Source organism: Athene noctua, chromosome 2 (genome assembly GCF_965140245.1).
Source record: "Athene noctua chromosome 2, bAthNoc1.hap1.1, whole genome shotgun sequence".
In the NCBI taxonomy this organism is placed as follows: Eukaryota; Metazoa; Chordata; class Aves; order Strigiformes; family Strigidae; genus Athene; species Athene noctua.
The window spans coordinates 198,358-214,649 of NC_134038.1; the positions used below are offsets into that span (position 1 = coordinate 198,358).

The 16,292-nt window shown below is 64.8% G+C and overlaps 1 long non-coding RNA gene across 2 annotated transcripts; it reads right to left on the reverse strand.

The window, feature by feature from the left end:
• Window positions 1-3,950: 3,950 nt before the first annotated feature.
• LOC141956730 (uncharacterized) lies at window positions 3,951-5,216 on the reverse strand. 2 transcript variants are annotated; one of them, XR_012633001.1, is made up of 3 exons: window positions 5,049-5,216; window positions 4,441-4,557; window positions 3,951-4,092 (listed from the first exon to the last, which is right to left on the reverse strand). It is a non-coding gene; the product is annotated as an uncharacterized LOC141956730 (long non-coding RNA). The 2 variants fall into 2 exon arrangements; XR_012633000.1 differs by having other exon boundaries at window positions 3,951-4,124.
• Window positions 5,217-16,292: the final 11,076 nt, after the last annotated feature.

A 16,292-nucleotide genomic window follows, 5' to 3' on the forward strand; every position in this document is an offset into this window, starting at 1 on the left:
TCCTGCCTCGCCCAGAGAGGCAGGCTCTCTCTTCCTGCAGTGGAAGGCAGCTGCTGCCCACATGCCCTTGATTTTCTTCTTTCCCTTTCTCAGGCCTCTCCAGCTTCAGCTGTGACAGCTCCTGTCCACAGCCAGAAAACGTCCCAGGGGCCTGTCCCTTCTCACCTCTCTGCTGCGAGGAGCACAAGGGCAGGCAGAGAACCCCACACAGTTCTGAAGTGGGTCCGGTCAACAGCATCCCCAGGGAAGGAACAGGCAAGCACGGCCCTGCAGCAGGTGGAGGAAGCAAGCAGCCGATTCAACGTGAATGATAGAGCAAGCTTCAGCTTTATTGAAAAAAATCACCCCTTACATAAGCACTCTACAATAATCATGCACACTACTCACAAATCTATTGGATACGTGTAAAAGGCTACATTATAATATCCCAGCCCCTTGTGGCATTTCAGATATGTCCCAACATCTTCCCTCTTCTGGCCTGCCTTTTTTCCCAAGGTTGTTCACCATCACACTCAAGGCCACGGTGTACCTCAGTTTCTCTCTTTGTTAACATAACAGTCCGTTGTAAGCATAACTGTACCCTGGGTTGTTTCCTTTGTTTACCTCAGATGGCTGCAATCAGCTCCTGCAGAGACCCACGGCCTTGCTCTCTGCAAGCCATTCTCCAACACGGCCCCGGTGAGGCCTCTGGGAGAAGGTGAAGCGACTGCCGTTATTACCGTAGATCGCCCCTGGCCGGAGCCCCCCTTCCACAGGGGCTCCTGCGGAGGCGCCAAGGGCCGGCTTGCCGCCATCCCCGCGGGGCTCGGGGGTGACCCGGGGCTACGGGACGGGCTTCAGGGTAGAGGTGCGAGACCTGGGGCCAGGACACGGTGCGGGCGAGGCCAGTGCCAGCTCAAGGGGAGCTCTGGCAAGCTGGGGAGGCACCCGGCACCAACCCCCGGGGGACACCCATCTTCTTCCCCTCTGCCTTTGTCCCAGCTCTCGGGTAACTCCCTGGGGCTCCCCCGGCCCGGATCACCTCCAGCAGAGCGGAGGCCTGACACAGCAGGCGGTGTGAAGCTTCCTGCCCCACCGCTGCCGTGTGGCCAGCGGGCAGGAGGGGCCCCCACACCTGCCAAAGGGGCGGGCCGGCCTCACCGGCGGCCTCGGCCCTCGCCCACCCCCAGGAATCACGCCCAGCAAGCCTCACGCTGCGGCAGCAGGAAGGCGGCTCTGGCGGCGCCGCACACCTGTGCGGGGCCGGCGCTGCAGTCCTGCCCTTCGCGCACCGAGCGCCCGCCGGCAGTGTGACGTGGGGCGGCGGCGGCATTTCCTTACCAGGAGGGGGCACCGAGCGTGGCCGCACCCCCCCACGGGCATCGGAGCATCGCACTGACGTTGCTGGCGGGCGGCAGCGTGGGGCACGGGGGCACCTCTGTGTCGCCCACCGACAGCACCGTGTGGCGTTTGCCAGGCAGCGGCGGTGAGCGCGGGCGAGCGCCACCCCCCGCGCGAGCGGCGGCCGAGCGGCACGTCACTGCGCACACGCTCTCGAGGAACGGGCACGACGCTTGGTGGGGAGCAGCTGGAAGCCCCCGGGAATCCACGTGAAAGCGGCAACAAAACTATCCCTCGTGCTGCGCCACAGGGGCCGCGGCGGTAGCGAGGACTGCGCCGCGCTACGGGCGCCCACGAGCGGTGCGGCTGCCTGGCAGCCGAGTCTGCAGAACCTACAGCTCCTGGCACGCGCTGGCCAACGCGGCACGGCCGCCTGCACGCCAAGCGCTGTAAGACCCCGCATCCCAGCGTGACCCAGGGAACCAACGCGGCTGGCCAGAAACCCCACACGCCAGGAGCACAGCTCCCGCTGGGTTGCGAGAGGCAGTTTTCTCTGCTTTCTGACCCTGCAGCAACACCGTTGCTCACCCCTCCGAACCCCCACCAGTGCACCCAGAAGCCTCACCACCGGCTCGGGGCAGCCCCTGCCACCACCTCCAACACTGCCACCCTGCAGGCACCGCCATCCTCCCCAGGAGCTGCCAGCTGATGGCACGGCTCCACTCACCTTCTCCCTCGGTGCAGCCAGGGCCCAGCAATGCTCAGCGACTGCTCTGCTCCTCCCTTGGTTGACACCGACCCCTCCGACGGCTGCCTTGCTCTTAACAGCAGCACCCGCCCCTCCACCCGGAGCAAGCCCTTTACAGGGAGGGGCCGCTGCCATCAGCCTCACTGCCCACACCTGGGGCCCCTCCAGCCCCAGCCCACAGCTGGAGGCCATCACCCACCCCCACAGAGCATCATCACCCCTCCCAGCCCCTCACCTGGGGCAAAGGAAGCACAAAAGGCAGCCGGCAGCCAGCAAGTGTTTATTCAGTCACACACAGAACAAGTCCCAGAAGGGAGTGAGTCTGCTCCGGGGCTCAGGGCCCCTAATGCTGCCCCTGCCCCTGGCACACCTTGGCGCTTGTTCCCGGAGCCACGCTCCTCAGTCCAGCCGGGAACAGTCAGTCGGTTCCTGGAGCAACAAGCTGCAGGGCAGAGCTGGAAACTGCCAAACATGAGGAGAAAGATGCAGGACACAAGAAGACAGAAGAAAGGTGGCAGCTAGCTGACTAGTACAGGGGTAGAGAGAAAACAAGAGATGAGCAATGGGGCGGTGAGAGGATGGGGACAGGGAACCCAACGTGGATATGCAGAAAAAAAAGCAGCAGGGAGAGAAGAAAACAGGCAGCAGAAAGAAGGAGGAGGAGCAGGACAGAAACCAACAAAGAAGGACGAGGAGCAGCATAGAGATGCAGAAAAAAAAAAAGCTGGGATGGGTGGCACAACAGACATGGAGGGGAAAAAAAAAAAAAGGGGGGGAGCAGGGAGCTAGACCAAGCAAGATGGAAGAAAGACCAAAAAGCTCCAGAGAACAGGGCACAGAGGGAGGAAAAAGCAACAGCGATGTGGAGTCAGGACAGCAAACTATGGGAAGGAACACAAAACAAATCACATCGCTACATGTGACAGGGCAGAGAAGGAAGAATTAGGAAACAGGGACAGAGACACAGAAAAAAAGAGACCTGGAGCCAAAAACTAATCCTGATGCATACAGAAAGAAGGGGGGTGGGGGTGGGGGGGTGTATTCTAAAACAGGGGAAACAGAGACACAGAGATGGAGAAAAGACAAAAGCAACAGACTACAAGGCATCGAGAGAGGAATTACTGAATAGTAACAGAGCGCCAGCCAGAAACAGGCCACAAAGCAGCAAAGATCACAGGGGGTACGGGGCACAGAGGAAGGAATTCGCAAACCCGGCACAAGGAGCCAGACAGAGAGAGAGCGAGGCAAAAATTAAATGGTGAAAAGAGACAGACCGCAGGGCAGAGGGAGGAATTGATAAACAGGGACAGGGCACCCGACAGAGCATGATGGAGAACAGGGAAAAAAAAAATAGCAGCAAGCTACAGGGAAGAGGGAGGAATTAAAGAACAGTGACTGGAAGACAGACAGCGACACATGGAGAGAGAGAAGACAAAAGAGCGATGGGCAACAAGATGGATAGGGAGGAAACGAAAAACAGCAGAAGGGAGTCAGCCAGAGAGAAAGACACCGAGGAAAAAGGCCAGACAGGCTATGAGGGACGGAGGTAGGAATGAAAAACGGGGGACAGGGAGCAGGAAAGAGAGAGATGGAGATCGCAGGGAATAGCAGCGGGTGCAGGAAGAAGAAAGGGGCATCAATAGGAACAGGGAGCTGGACAGAGAGGGATGGAGAAAGGCAACAAGAGCGGCAGGGTACAGGGCAGAGAAAGGGAAGACCTACAAGATGGGGACAGGGAGATGCTCCAAGCAAGACGGAAGATACAGGTGAGCAAAAAAAGTTGAGCAGCACCAGAAAGAGAGGAGTCTAGGAGAAAGACAGGGAGGGACCAGGCCACACAAGAGGGATGAGAGGGGCCCAAGAGCTCGGGACTTACTGCAGTTCTCCGCGCTGCCGTGAGAATTTGACAGGTCAGACTCCTCCTTCTGTTTGCCTTCTCCCTTCCTCTTCTACAGCTCCAGGTGCCTGGCTGTCCTCCACTTATGAGAAGATGTAGGTGTCTCACAGCTCTTACGAGATGAGGCCTGCTAGACACAGAACCTCATTCAATCACACGCTACGTGCAGGAGTAGGACAGAGGAAAGAGAGAGAAACCGAGAAGTGAGGAGCAGAACGGAAGGATCGAGAGAGAAATGGACTGAGGAGTGATGCAAAAGGTACAGAACAAGCAGTCAGAAGTGCAGACAGAAAAAGAAAAGGGAGCAGCAAGACAAGAGAGAGAAAGTGAGAGAGGAAGGGGGAGCAAGGCAGAAGAAAAGAAAGAAAAGATATAGAGAAGAAGAAAAAAAAAATCACAGCATGGGAAAGAGAAGGGCGGGAAGGGACTGGGACATACAAGGGGGGCGACAGGGCCCCGAGGGCCCGGGACTCACCGCGGCTCTCGCTCCCGGCACTGCCGGGAGAACTGGACAGGTCAGATGCTTCTTTCTCCTTCCTTCCTCCTGCCCCTCCTCTTCTTCTGAAACTCCACTCGCCCGGCTGACCTCCCCCTAAAAGAATACGCGGGTGTCTCTCGGCTCTTACAAGACGTGGCTTCCGACACACGCAGCCTCGCTCGCTCGCTCGCTCCGCGGCCGTTCCGCGCCTGGGTCCGGCCCGCTGCGGACTGTGCAGAGGGCTCCTCGCTCACCCGGAGAGGCAGGCGCTCTCCTCCTGCAGGGCGAGGCGGCTGCTGCCCACATGCCCTTGACGTTCTCCTTCCTTCCCTTTCTCCGGCCCCTCCAGCTCCAGCCGCGGCGGCTCCCGCCCCGCTGCCCACGGCCGGGAAGGCTCGGCTCCGCCCGTCCCTTCTGGCCCCCGAGCCGTGAGGAGCGCCAGGCCGGGCAGAGACACCCCACGCCAGCCCGAGCTGGGCGCAGCCGGCGGCATCCCCGGGGCAGGAACGGACACGCGCGGCCCCAGCGCGGCCTCGGGAGGGGGCACGGAGGCGGCAGGGACCCTTATTGCCGCGGACCGGCCCGGCCGCAGCCCCAACACTCACCTCCGCCGCGCACGCGCACTCCCGGGAGACGCCGCGGCCGCGCACGCGCACCCCCGGGCCGGGGGGCACACCGCGTCTCGGGGAGCCGCGGGCAGCCCGCGGGAAACCGCCACAAAACCGCGTCTCGGGCCGCGCCGGTACCGAGGGCTGTGCCGTGCCGCGCGCGCCCGCCAGCGCCGCGGCTGCGGGGAACCGAGAGCGCAGAAACTGCAGCTCCCGGCGTGCCCCGGGGAGCCAACATGGCCGACCGGAAGCCCCCTGCACGTGACTACGGCTCCCGCCGCGCCGCCCGCGCACCCGGAAGCCCGGCCGAGCGCAGCCCCGCGCGGCTCCGGGCAGCGCCGCCGCCGCCCGGCCCCGACGCGGAGCGGCCTCCGCCCCCGGTCCCGCCGCACCTTTCCCCGCAGCCGCCCGGCCGCGCGGCCCCGCTCCTGCCTCGGCTCGCACCGGCTCCTCCTCCAGCACCGGCCCCGGACAGGGAGGGGGCGCTGCCTGCAGCCTCCCTGCCCGCCCCTGCGGCTCCTCCGGCCCGGCCCACGCTCCCCCCCCCCCGGTAACTATAGCGACCAGCACCGTTAATAAACGCCGGAGATGCCCGTCGCTCCTCCGAGCTCGCGCTCTATGGGCCGCCGGTCCTCCGGTCGCGGGGCCGCCGCCGCGCACGCGCACTCCGGGGGCCGCCCGGCGCAGCCGCACGCCGCAGGTCGCCTCTCCCCGCCGGGGGAACCTTCCCCGGCCAGCGGGAGCAGCCGCTGGGCGAGACCGCTCCGGTGCGCGGGCCGACGGGACCGACGCTGCCAAATCTTATAACCCCCCGGAGAGGGAGGAGCTCCGGCACGGCCGCAGCGCAGGGCAGCGCAGTCTCGCCTTGTGACCCAGAACTCAGCGGGGTGACCGAAGTGTCGGTCAGAGCAGCCTCAGGGCTCTTCGGACGGGTGGAAGGGGGAGGAAAGCCTGTGACAACGCGACACGGGAGCGCAGAGTTGTTTTAAGGACGAAACAGCGTAACTTCGGTCCCTGGGAGACCAGGACAGTAACTATTAAAAGCACACGTATTGTTAGATATTTTTCCTAAACTCACATTTATCCAATTTAGTTTTTCAAATCCTGGTGATAGCAGAAATAGTTTTTTAAAAAAACCCAGATAAATCCAGGAACATTTCTGCCCGCGTTCAGCCGCTCTTCTGGAGCGTACGCTAGGAGCTGGAGAACCCGAGCAAGCTGTCTGATCATATTTACGGCAGCTCTGGCCCCGACAGCTCCCCCGTCCGTCCCCTTGCCAGGAACTAGCGCCGCGGCGGCTACAGCTCAGCCCAAAGCCAAACCGACACCGACCTCGGCTCTGGAAAGCGCCACCTCATCTCCCCCCGTTTTGCTGATTAGGGATATCAATTCAACTCAGACACCGGAGTGAAAGGAGCAGGCGTATTTTATTAGAAATAACTAAATAACAGAAGAATATGGAAAACACGCAGTCAGGAAAGACGGAATAGTGCACTCACACAGACAGGAAAATACAGGGTAACGCATCAAATCCTGACTGCCTGAGAGAGAGGGAACAGCGATTAAAAAAGATCCCTCAGCACCTGCACCCGTTGCCATCACCCAGACCCGCAGGCAGCCCCGGTTACAGCGAGGGTTTGCAGAGCCTTTCCCGGCAAGTGGGAAACCCTACGCGGTGCGTCCACCCGTAGGTGAGGCCTCCAAAGTCGCTGTGAGCGGGTCCACCCTTCTATACCCCAAAATCGGCAAGCCAGAAGAGCTGGCACCTTGGTTTGGAGCGGAAATATCTGGTTTCAATCTCACATTAGATTCCCCCGGAGCCTGGCCAGGGCTCAGGGGAGAAGCTAAGGGAGCTCCTCTGCTTACCCAGGCAGACTAGGTGCAAGGGCTCACGTCAGGCCACAGGGCCAGACTACGGTCTCCACGACCCGGTTATTTTATCCCCACACAAAGAAAGATAAATGTACATTCAAGAGAGCTACGTCTTCCACACCTGTTTCACTAACGATGACATACTGAGTGAGCAGCTTCGGCTCAGGGCCTGTTGTTCAGGCTTCGATACTTCCACTTTTTACATCGGAATAGGTGGTTGGTTATCACTTAGTAAAATACCTGTTAGCACAATGGTTAACTTACAAAATACACAGGACTCGTCTACAGGTCAACTCTGGCTTGGCCCTATTGTCCAAGCCTTAGCGCTTCACCCCGAGAGTCCCCTTGCAAGCAGCCAGGACCAACACACGCCGCAAACATTCCAGCGGCTGCCAAAGGTTAAAATCCCACGCGCAGCGCCACGTGGCAGGCAGCGGTTAAAGCCGAGTTGGGCAGAAAAGGAGCTAAATGGGGAACACGCAGTTGGAGAAAGCATCTGACTGAGCACCCCCGGCACTGAACAGATGGGGAAAGGGTGGGCACAAACGCCCTTTTGGGGCAGGGAAGAGGAACGTGCTCCTCCAGAGGCTGAGATCCAGCCGCTTCCTTCCCCGTACAGGTGCGGAAAGAGAAGCACTCAGAGCAGGGGAATCCACCTCCAAAACCCTGCTCCCGACTGCTCTTCCCCCGGCATCCCACGCAGCCTCAAAGGGCGCTGCGGGTGGCTGCAGAGCCCTCCCGCTCCCCACGGCTGGTGCAGCCACATCCAAGCACAGAAAGGAGTTTTGAGAAAACTTCAGGAAGTTGGGTCATCGTCAGGTGGAATGGGAGCAGGTTCTAAAACTGGAGAACTACCAAGAGCCGAGTACTTGCTCACGAGGCAAAGAAAACATCCCCAAAGGGGCAGGGACGCTGGAGGCGACCACAGCCCAGGTGACAGGGAGATCCCCTGCCCAGGAGGGCTTTCTCTCGCCTCTTTGCCGGACCGCTGCCGCTACTCCTCCCGCTCGCTCTTGCCTCGCAGGTCCTTCTGCACGCGGTGGATGTCTCTCCCTTCTTCTCCACGACCAACTGCTGCAAGAGCAGGAGAATGCCATCAGGTCTGAGAGCGACGACGGTCCTGGGTGAGAGCTGGCCACAGCACCACCTGAACACCGGCCGCCCTCACACAGCCCTATACCCCCGCCCCCCCGAAAAAACCTCACAGATCGGCTTTTCTTACCCAATCGGTGCTCCGGTGCTGCCACACGTGGAGTCGCGGCGGGCGCTGGAGCTGGGCTCGGAATCGGGCACTCTGGGCAAACGGAGCTGGGCATGCAGAGCGGCGGCCACCGAGGCTGCGCCCCTGCTTACAGGGGGCTCGAGCCGCTGCCGGGACTGCAAAGTGCCCGGGACTGCAGGGCACGGGCCAGGCCCCGACTTACAGGGCGTGCCCGGGACTGCAGGGCACGGGCCAGGCCCCGACTTACAGGGCAGCCCCGGTCCCAAAGGCCCACGAGGCCCCTCCTCTCCGCTACAGGGGCGCCCTGACCCGCACCCCGCTAACAGGGCCGCCACCCCACACAAGGCGCCAGCCAAGCACTATCGAGAGTGCTGGGCGCTGTCTGCCCTGAAGGCAGGTGAATCGGCAGCAGCGGCCCTTTCCCAAGAGGTTCTGGGGGCTGGGGAAGCAGAACTTCCCGAGGGGGGTTCCTCATCGCTTGGGAGAAGCTGCCGCGTCACTGCGGAGCAGCTGGTTGCAAGGGGCTGGCGGCTGAGGCCCACCCGTGCTGCCTGTCCCCCTAAATCTCCCCCTGCCCTGCCGTACCCCTGTCCCCTCTCCCTCTATGCTTTAAGCCCCCAGGCCGCCGGGCACCACCAGGTGAGAAAATGGGGTCTGAGGCGGCTCAGGCCGGGGCAGGGGGCAGGAGGGAGGGCCGGGGGCCAGAGCACGCTGAGGGAAGGTCCCTCAGGCGGCCGGCTTCCCCGTCGTCCAGGCAGAGGAGCTGGCGCCCGACCGCGCCGTCCTTCCAGGCACCAGCTCCCGGAGAAGGAAGAAGGAACAGGCATCCGTGGCCTGCGGAAGAAACTACGAGGCGAGGGCAAGCGAGAGGAGGAGCGGCACGCTGAAACCGGGGAAAGAGAAAGGGGCTGCGGGCAAAGGGCCCTCCCTGTCACCACGGCTGCTGTGGGACAAGAGCGTCCTGGGCAACTCTGGGAGGGTCTCGAGGACTCTGGGGCAGGTACTTGGCTCAGGGCCGTTCCCTGCGTTTCTAGAGGCTACCGCGGTTCTCGGTGAAGGGGACACAACTGCCGAGCCTTTGCCCTCGAAGGCCGGGGGCCGCAGACGCCCGCTCGCTACCCGCTCCTCCTGCCGAGGGCGGGGGACGGGCACAACCCTGCTTACAGGGCCGTCGGGTCAGAGGGCTCCACGGCTCGTGGCACTCGCCCCGAGTACGGGGCCGGCACGCTGGCAGGTCGCCAGCAGGACAGGCAGCCACCCAGGCCCAGGGAGCGGGCGGGTCACGCGGCTTGGCTCTGTCCTTGGAAAGGAGGGGCCAGCCGGGACTCGCCCTCCGCTCGCGGGCTCAGCGGGGACCGACCCCCTGTTGCTGCACAGAGCCCCTCTTTCCCTCCCGGGAAGTTTAAGCTAAGTACGCTGCAGCGATTTCAACAGGGGCCTAAACAAGAAGCTCCTTCACTCGCTCACTCGCACCGACGCGGACACAGGCAGGCACACGGACACGGACAGGGGGAAAGAAAACTTCCCAGGAGAGAGAGCGAGCTCTGTGCAGCCAATGTCTGGGGAGCCGTCCCCTCCCGCGAGCAAGAGAGCAGAGCCTCGGACCTGTCCCCCCGGACGCACGGAGCCCAGAGGGACTCAACGTGCCACGGGGCTTCGCGGGGGACCGAGGGACAAGTGCCGCGACGCGCCCCGACTCCAGGGGGTCACGCTGGCCAGGCCGCCAGCAGGCAGAAAGCCGCCAGGGCCGGGGAAACAGCCCTCCCCTGCCTACAGGGCGGGCTTGGGGGCCAGAGAGCCCCATTTGCCCCTCGGTGCGGGGACGGTGCCGCTCTCTCCTTACAGGCTCGCCCCTCTCTCCGGGCAGCCAAACCGTCGGGGCAAGGGGGCAAAAGGCCAGAGACCCGAGCCCTGCTTACAGGGAGGTCACCCGGCGCAGCGCCGGCCAGGACACCAAAGGTGCCGGCAACGGTGCCGTGGGGAGGCCCCTTTGCCCTGAGCTCCCGCCTCTCCCCCCAGCCCTCTCTTCAGCCCGCCGCTCCTCCTCTCCCTCGCTCTGGCCTCGCAGCTCCTTCACGATGCCTTGTCTTGCTTCTCGAGGAGCTGGTGCTCAGAAGGAAGGCGCAGCCAGGCGCCAGCTCCCCCACCCGGAGGACAGAGCAGAGGCCCCGGCCCTGCTGCCAGGCCCCCCCCGCACCCAAGTTACAGGCCGGCCAGCCTGGCTGCGGCTCACCACCACGGCGCGCTTCAGGAGCTCCGCTTCCCGCCCCGGCCGCAGAGACGGCGCCGCTCACCCCCCTTGAAGGGTTGCCACCTGCCCGGCAGCCTGACCACGGGGTGACGTGGCAAAAGGCCGGCAAAAACCCAAAGACCCGAGCCCTGCTTACAGGGGGGTCACCCGGCACAAAGCCGGCCAGGGCACCAAAGGTCCTGGTGACACGCTGGTGCGACCACAGCCCCGGTGACAGGGAGGTCCCTTTGCCCAGAGCGCCCTTCTCCTGCCTCCTCTTGCTGCCCAGACTTCCTCCGCGCCTCGTCCCACTCCCTCTTGGCCTGCAGCGGTACAGGACGGAGACCTCCACGCCGCTACGCCGCCTGCTGCAAGGGCAGGAGGATGCCGTCAGGTCCGAGAGCGATGCTGGTCCCCGGCGAGAGCTGGCCACAGCACCACCCGAACCCCGGCCGCCCTCCCACCACCACCACCATCCCCCCTCCTTGCGAAAAAAACTCACAGATTGGCGTTCCTCACCCAGTACGTGCTCCAGCACTTCCTGCAGGGATGTCTACGACGGGCGCTTTTCTCCTCCGGGCTCCTGGCCGCGTTCAGCGAGGCTTGGACCCTCCACCGCCCCTGAGGCGATGGCCGTCCCTCCTCAGGCAGCTCCAGTCCCCTCTCACCGGCCCTGAGGAAGCTCCGCTCCCCCACCCCCCGCCGTTGACGACACTCCCCCCCCCAGGTGATGACACCACCCCACTTCCCCCCACCAGGCGACGACACTGCTCCCCCCCCACACACAGACACAGAGGCGACGACACTGCTCCCCCCCCCCCTCCCCCGCCGAGGCGACGACACTGCTCCCCCCCCCCCTCCCCCGCCGAGGCGACGACACTGCTACCCCCCCCCTCCCCCGCCGAGGCGACGACACTGCTACCCCCCCCCTCCCCCGCCGAGGCGACGACATTGCTCCCCCCCCCCTCCCCCGCCGAGGCGACGACACTGCTCCCCCCCCCCGCCGAGGCGACGACACCGACCCCCTCTCCAAGGCGGCTCCCGTCCCGTCCCCCCCCCCCCGTTCCCAAGTCGATCCGGTACTTCCCCAGGCAGGTTCGACTCCTGCTCGCCCCTTCCCCGGGCAGGTCCCCCTCAGGCGACCGCTCCGCCCCTCACAGCGGCGCTTTGTTCAGAGCGCCCTTCTCTTTCCTCTTGCTGCCCAGACTTCCTCCGCTGCTCCTCCCGCTCGCTCTTGCCTCGCAGGTCCTTCCACACGCAGTGGACATCTCTCCCTTCTCCGCCACCAGCTGCTGCAAGGGCAGGAGTGTGCCGTCAGGTCTGAGAAGGACGCCTGTCCCCAGCGAGAAGTGTCCACAGCACCACCCGAACCCCGGCCGCCCTCCAACCCCCCCTTCCCCCCCGAAAAAAACCTCACAGATCGGCGTTTCTCACCAGAGTCGATGCTCCAGCACTTCCTGCAGGGACGACTGCGCCGGGCACTCGTCTGCTCCAGGCACCTTGCCGCGCCTGGCGGGTCCAGGACTCTCCTGAGCCCCTCAGACAATGGCGCTCGCCCCCCCACAGGCGACTCGGGTCCACCCCCGCCCGCCCCGAGCCGAGCCGAGCCGATGAGGTACCCGCCGAGGCGGCGCCGATCGCCGAGCAGCCTTTTCCGGGGGCGCCGCTCCCGCTCCTCTCAGGCGGCCGCGCGGCGCCTCACTGCTGCGCGCGCCGTTCCCGCCCTTCGCCTCAGGCGGCCGCGCGGCGCCTCACTGCTGCGCGCGCCGTTCCCGCCCTTCGCCTCAGGCGAAAGCTCCGCCCCTCACGTCGGCGCGCGGCGTTCCCGCCCGCCGAAAGCGTCGGGGGCGTGCCGAAAGCGTCGGGGGCGTGCCGAAAGCGTCGGGGGCGTGCCGAAAGCGTCGGGGGCGTGCCGAAAGCGTCGGGGGCGTGCCGAAAGCGTCGGGGGCGTGCCGAAAGCGTCGGGGGCGTGCCGAAAGCGTCGGGGGCGTGCCGAAAGCGTCGGGGGCGTGCCGAAAGCGTCGGGGGCGTGCCGAAAGCGCCGGGGGCGTGCCGAAAGCGCCGGGGGCGTGCCGAAAGCGCCGGGGGCGTGCCGAAAGCGCCGGGGGCGTGCCGAAAGCGCCGGGGGCGTGCCGAAAGCGCCGGGGGCGTGCCGAAAGCGCCGGGGGCGTGCCGAAAGCGTCGGGGGCGTGCCGAAAGCGCCGGGGGCGTGCCGAAAGCGTCGGGGGCGTGCCGAAAGCGTCGGGGGCGTGCCGAAAGCGTCGGGGGCGTGCCGAAAGCGTCGGGGGCGTGCCGAAAGCGTCGGGGGCGTGCCGAAAGCGTCGGGGGCGTGCCGAAAGCGTCGGGGGCGTGCCGAAAGCGTCGGGGGCGTGCCGAAAGCGTCGGGGGCGTGCCGAAAGCGTCGGGGGCGTGCCGAAAGCGTCGGGGGCGTGCCGAAAGCGTCGGGGGCGTGCCGAAAGCGTCGGGGGCGTGCCGAAAGCGTCGGGGGCGTGCCGAAAGCGTCGGGGGCGTGCCGAAAGCGTCGGGGGCGTGCCGAAAGCGCCGGGGGCGTGCCGAAAGCGCCGGGGGCGTGCCGAAAGCGCCGGGGGCGTGCCGAAAGCGCCGGGGGCGTGCCGAAAGCGCCGGGGGCGTGCCGAAAGCGCCGGGGGCGTGCCGAAAGCGCCGGGGGCGTGCCGAAAGCGCCGGGGGCGTGCCGAAAGCGCCGGGGGCGTGCCGAAAGCGCCGGGGGCGTGCCGAAAGCGCCGGGGGCGTGCCGAAAGCGCCGGGGGCGTGCCGAAAGCGCCGGGGGCGTGCCGAAAGCGCCGGGGGCGTGCCGAAAGCGCCGGGGGCGTGCCGAAAGCGCCGGGGGCGTGCCGAAAGCGCCGGGGGCGTGCCGAAAGCGCCGGGGGCGTGCCGAAAGCGCCGGGGGCGTGCCGAAAGCGCCGGGGGCGTGCCGAAAGCGCCGGGGGCGTGCCGAAAGCGCCGGGGGCGTGCCGAAAGCGCCGGGGGCGTGCCGAAAGCGCCGGGGGCGTGCCGAAAGCGCCGGGGGCGTGCCGAAAGCGCCGGGGGCGTGCCGAAAGCGCCGGGGGCGTGCCGAAAGCCGAGATACAGGAGCAGGGGCGGCCTGAGCTCGGGCACAGCGTAGAGGCGGGATTACCAGGAGGGAGGGAAATGGGCAGGCAGGCACATGGAGCGGCAGACAGGCTCGCCGAGGATAACAATGCCTGGGAACTGGCCAGAGAAAGCTGTGGGCAAAAAGAGACCCCAAAGCCGATCTGAAACAAGAACTGAACAAGGAAAATAACAGCGCTAGGTTACAGGAGAGAAAGGGAGGATGAAACAAAGGAAGGAGAGAGAGCAGGACCAAGCATCTGGAAGAAAGAAAAAGGGAGAGCTAGAAGAAGACACAAGAGGGAGTGGGAGCAGGAACGAACGAGAGCAGAAGTACAGGGAAGAAAAAAACAACAAAAATCATAGCAGCATGGGATAGAGAGGGGGCCAGGGGACAGCCCAAAACGTCCAAGAGGGGCAACAGGGCCCGAGGGTCCGCGACTCACCGCAGCTGTCGCTCTCAGCGCTGCCAGGAAAAATTTGCCGATTCAGACCCTTCTTTCTCCTTCTCTCCTCCCTTCCTTTTCTGGAGGTGCAGTCGCTCAGCTGCCCTCCACCTCAAAGAACACGCGGGTGTCTCTCGGCTCTTACAAAACGCAGCTTCCTGCACGTGTGGCCTCGCTCGCACGCTGCGCGGCCGTACCGCGCTCTGGGTGACGCGCACGGACCCTGATCGCACGCTGGCGGTCCGGCCCGCTGCGGACTGTACAGAGGGCTCCTGCCTCGCCCAGAGAGGCAGGCTCTCTCTTCCTGCAGTGGAAGGCAGCTGCTGCCCACATGCCCTTGATTTTCTTCTTTCCCTTTCTCAGGCCTCTCCAGCTTCAGCTGTGACAGCTCCTGTCCACAGCCAGAAAACGTCCCAGGGGCCTGTCCCTTCTCACCTCTCTGCTGCGAGGAGCACAAGGGCAGGCAGAGAACCCCACACAGTTCTGAAGTGGGTCCGGTCAACAGCATCCCCAGGGAAGGAACAGGCAAGCACGGCCCTGCAGCAGGTGGAGGAAGCAAGCAGCCGATTCAACGTGAATGATAGAGCAAGCTTCAGCTTTATTGAAAAAAATCACCCCTTACATAAGCACTCTACAATAATCATGCACACTACTCACAAATCTATTGGATACGTGTAAAAGGCTACATTATAATATCCCAGCCCCTTGTGGCATTTCAGATATGTCCCAACATCTTCCCTCTTCTGGCCTGCCTTTTTTCCCAAGGTTGTTCACCATCACACTCAAGGCCACGGTGTACCTCAGTTTCTCTCTTTGTTAACATAACAGTCCGTTGTAAGCATAACTGTACCCTGGGTTGTTTCCTTTGTTTACCTCAGATGGCTGCAATCAGCTCCTGCAGAGACCCACGGCCTTGCTCTCTGCAAGCCATTCTCCAACACGGCCCCGGTGAGGCCTCTGGGAGAAGGTGAAGCGACTGCCGTTATTACCGTAGATCGCCCCTGGCCGGAGCCCCCCTTCCACAGGGGCTCCTGCGGAGGCGCCAAGGGCCGGCTTGCCGCCATCCCCGCGGGGCTCGGGGGTGACCCGGGGCTACGGGACGGGCTTCAGGGTAGAGGTGCGAGACCTGGGGCCAGGACACGGTGCGGGCGAGGCCAGTGCCAGCTCAAGGGGAGCTCTGGCAAGCTGGGGAGGCACCCGGCACCAACCCCCGGGGGACACCCATCTTCTTCCCCTCTGCCTTTGTCCCAGCTCTCGGGTAACTCCCTGGGGCTCCCCCGGCCCGGATCACCTCCAGCAGAGCGGAGGCCTGACACAGCAGGCGGTGTGAAGCTTCCTGCCCCACCGCTGCCGTGTGGCCAGCGGGCAGGAGGGGCCCCCACACCTGCCAAAGGGGCGGGCCGGCCTCACCGGCGGCCTCGGCCCTCGCCCACCCCCAGGAATCACGCCCAGCAAGCCTCACGCTGCGGCAGCAGGAAGGCGGCTCTGGCGGCGCCGCACACCTGTGCGGGGCCGGCGCTGCAGTCCTGCCCTTCGCGCACCGAGCGCCCGCCGGCAGTGTGACGTGGGGCGGCGGCGGCATTTCCTTACCAGGAGGGGGCACCGAGCGTGGCCGCACCCCCCCACGGGCATCGGAGCATCGCACTGACGTTGCTGGCGGGCGGCAGCGTGGGGCACGGGGGCACCTCTGTGTCGCCCACCGACAGCACCGTGTGGCGTTTGCCAGGCAGCGGCGGTGAGCGCGGGCGAGCGCCACCCCCCGCGCGAGCGGCGGCCGAGCGGCACGTCACTGCGCACACGCTCTCGAGGAACGGGCACGACGCTTGGTGGGGAGCAGCTGGAAGCCCCCGGGAATCCACGTGAAAGCGGCAACAAAACTATCCCTCGTGCTGCGCCACAGGGGCCGCGGCGGTAGCGAGGACTGCGCCGCGCTACGGGCGCCCACGAGCGGTGCGGCTGCCTGGCAGCCGAGTCTGCAGAACCTACAGCTCCTGGCACGCGCTGGCCAACGCGGCACGGCCGCCTGCACGCCAAGCGCTGTAAGACCCCGCATCCCAGCGTGACCCAGGGAACCAACGCGGCTGGCCAGAAACCCCACACGCCAGGAGCACAGCTCCCGCTGGGTTGCGAGAGGCAGTTTTCTCTGCTTTCTGACCCTGCAGCAACACCGTTGCTCACCCCTCCGAACCCCCACCAGTGCACCCAGAAGCCTCACCACCGGCTCGGGGCAGCCCCTGCCACCACCTCCAACACTGCCACCCTGCAGGCACCGCCATCCTCCCCAGGAGCTGCCAGCTGATGGCACGGCTCCACTCACCTTCTCCCTCGGTGCAGCCAGGGCCCAGCAATGCTCAGCGACTGCTCTGCTCCTCCCTTGGTTG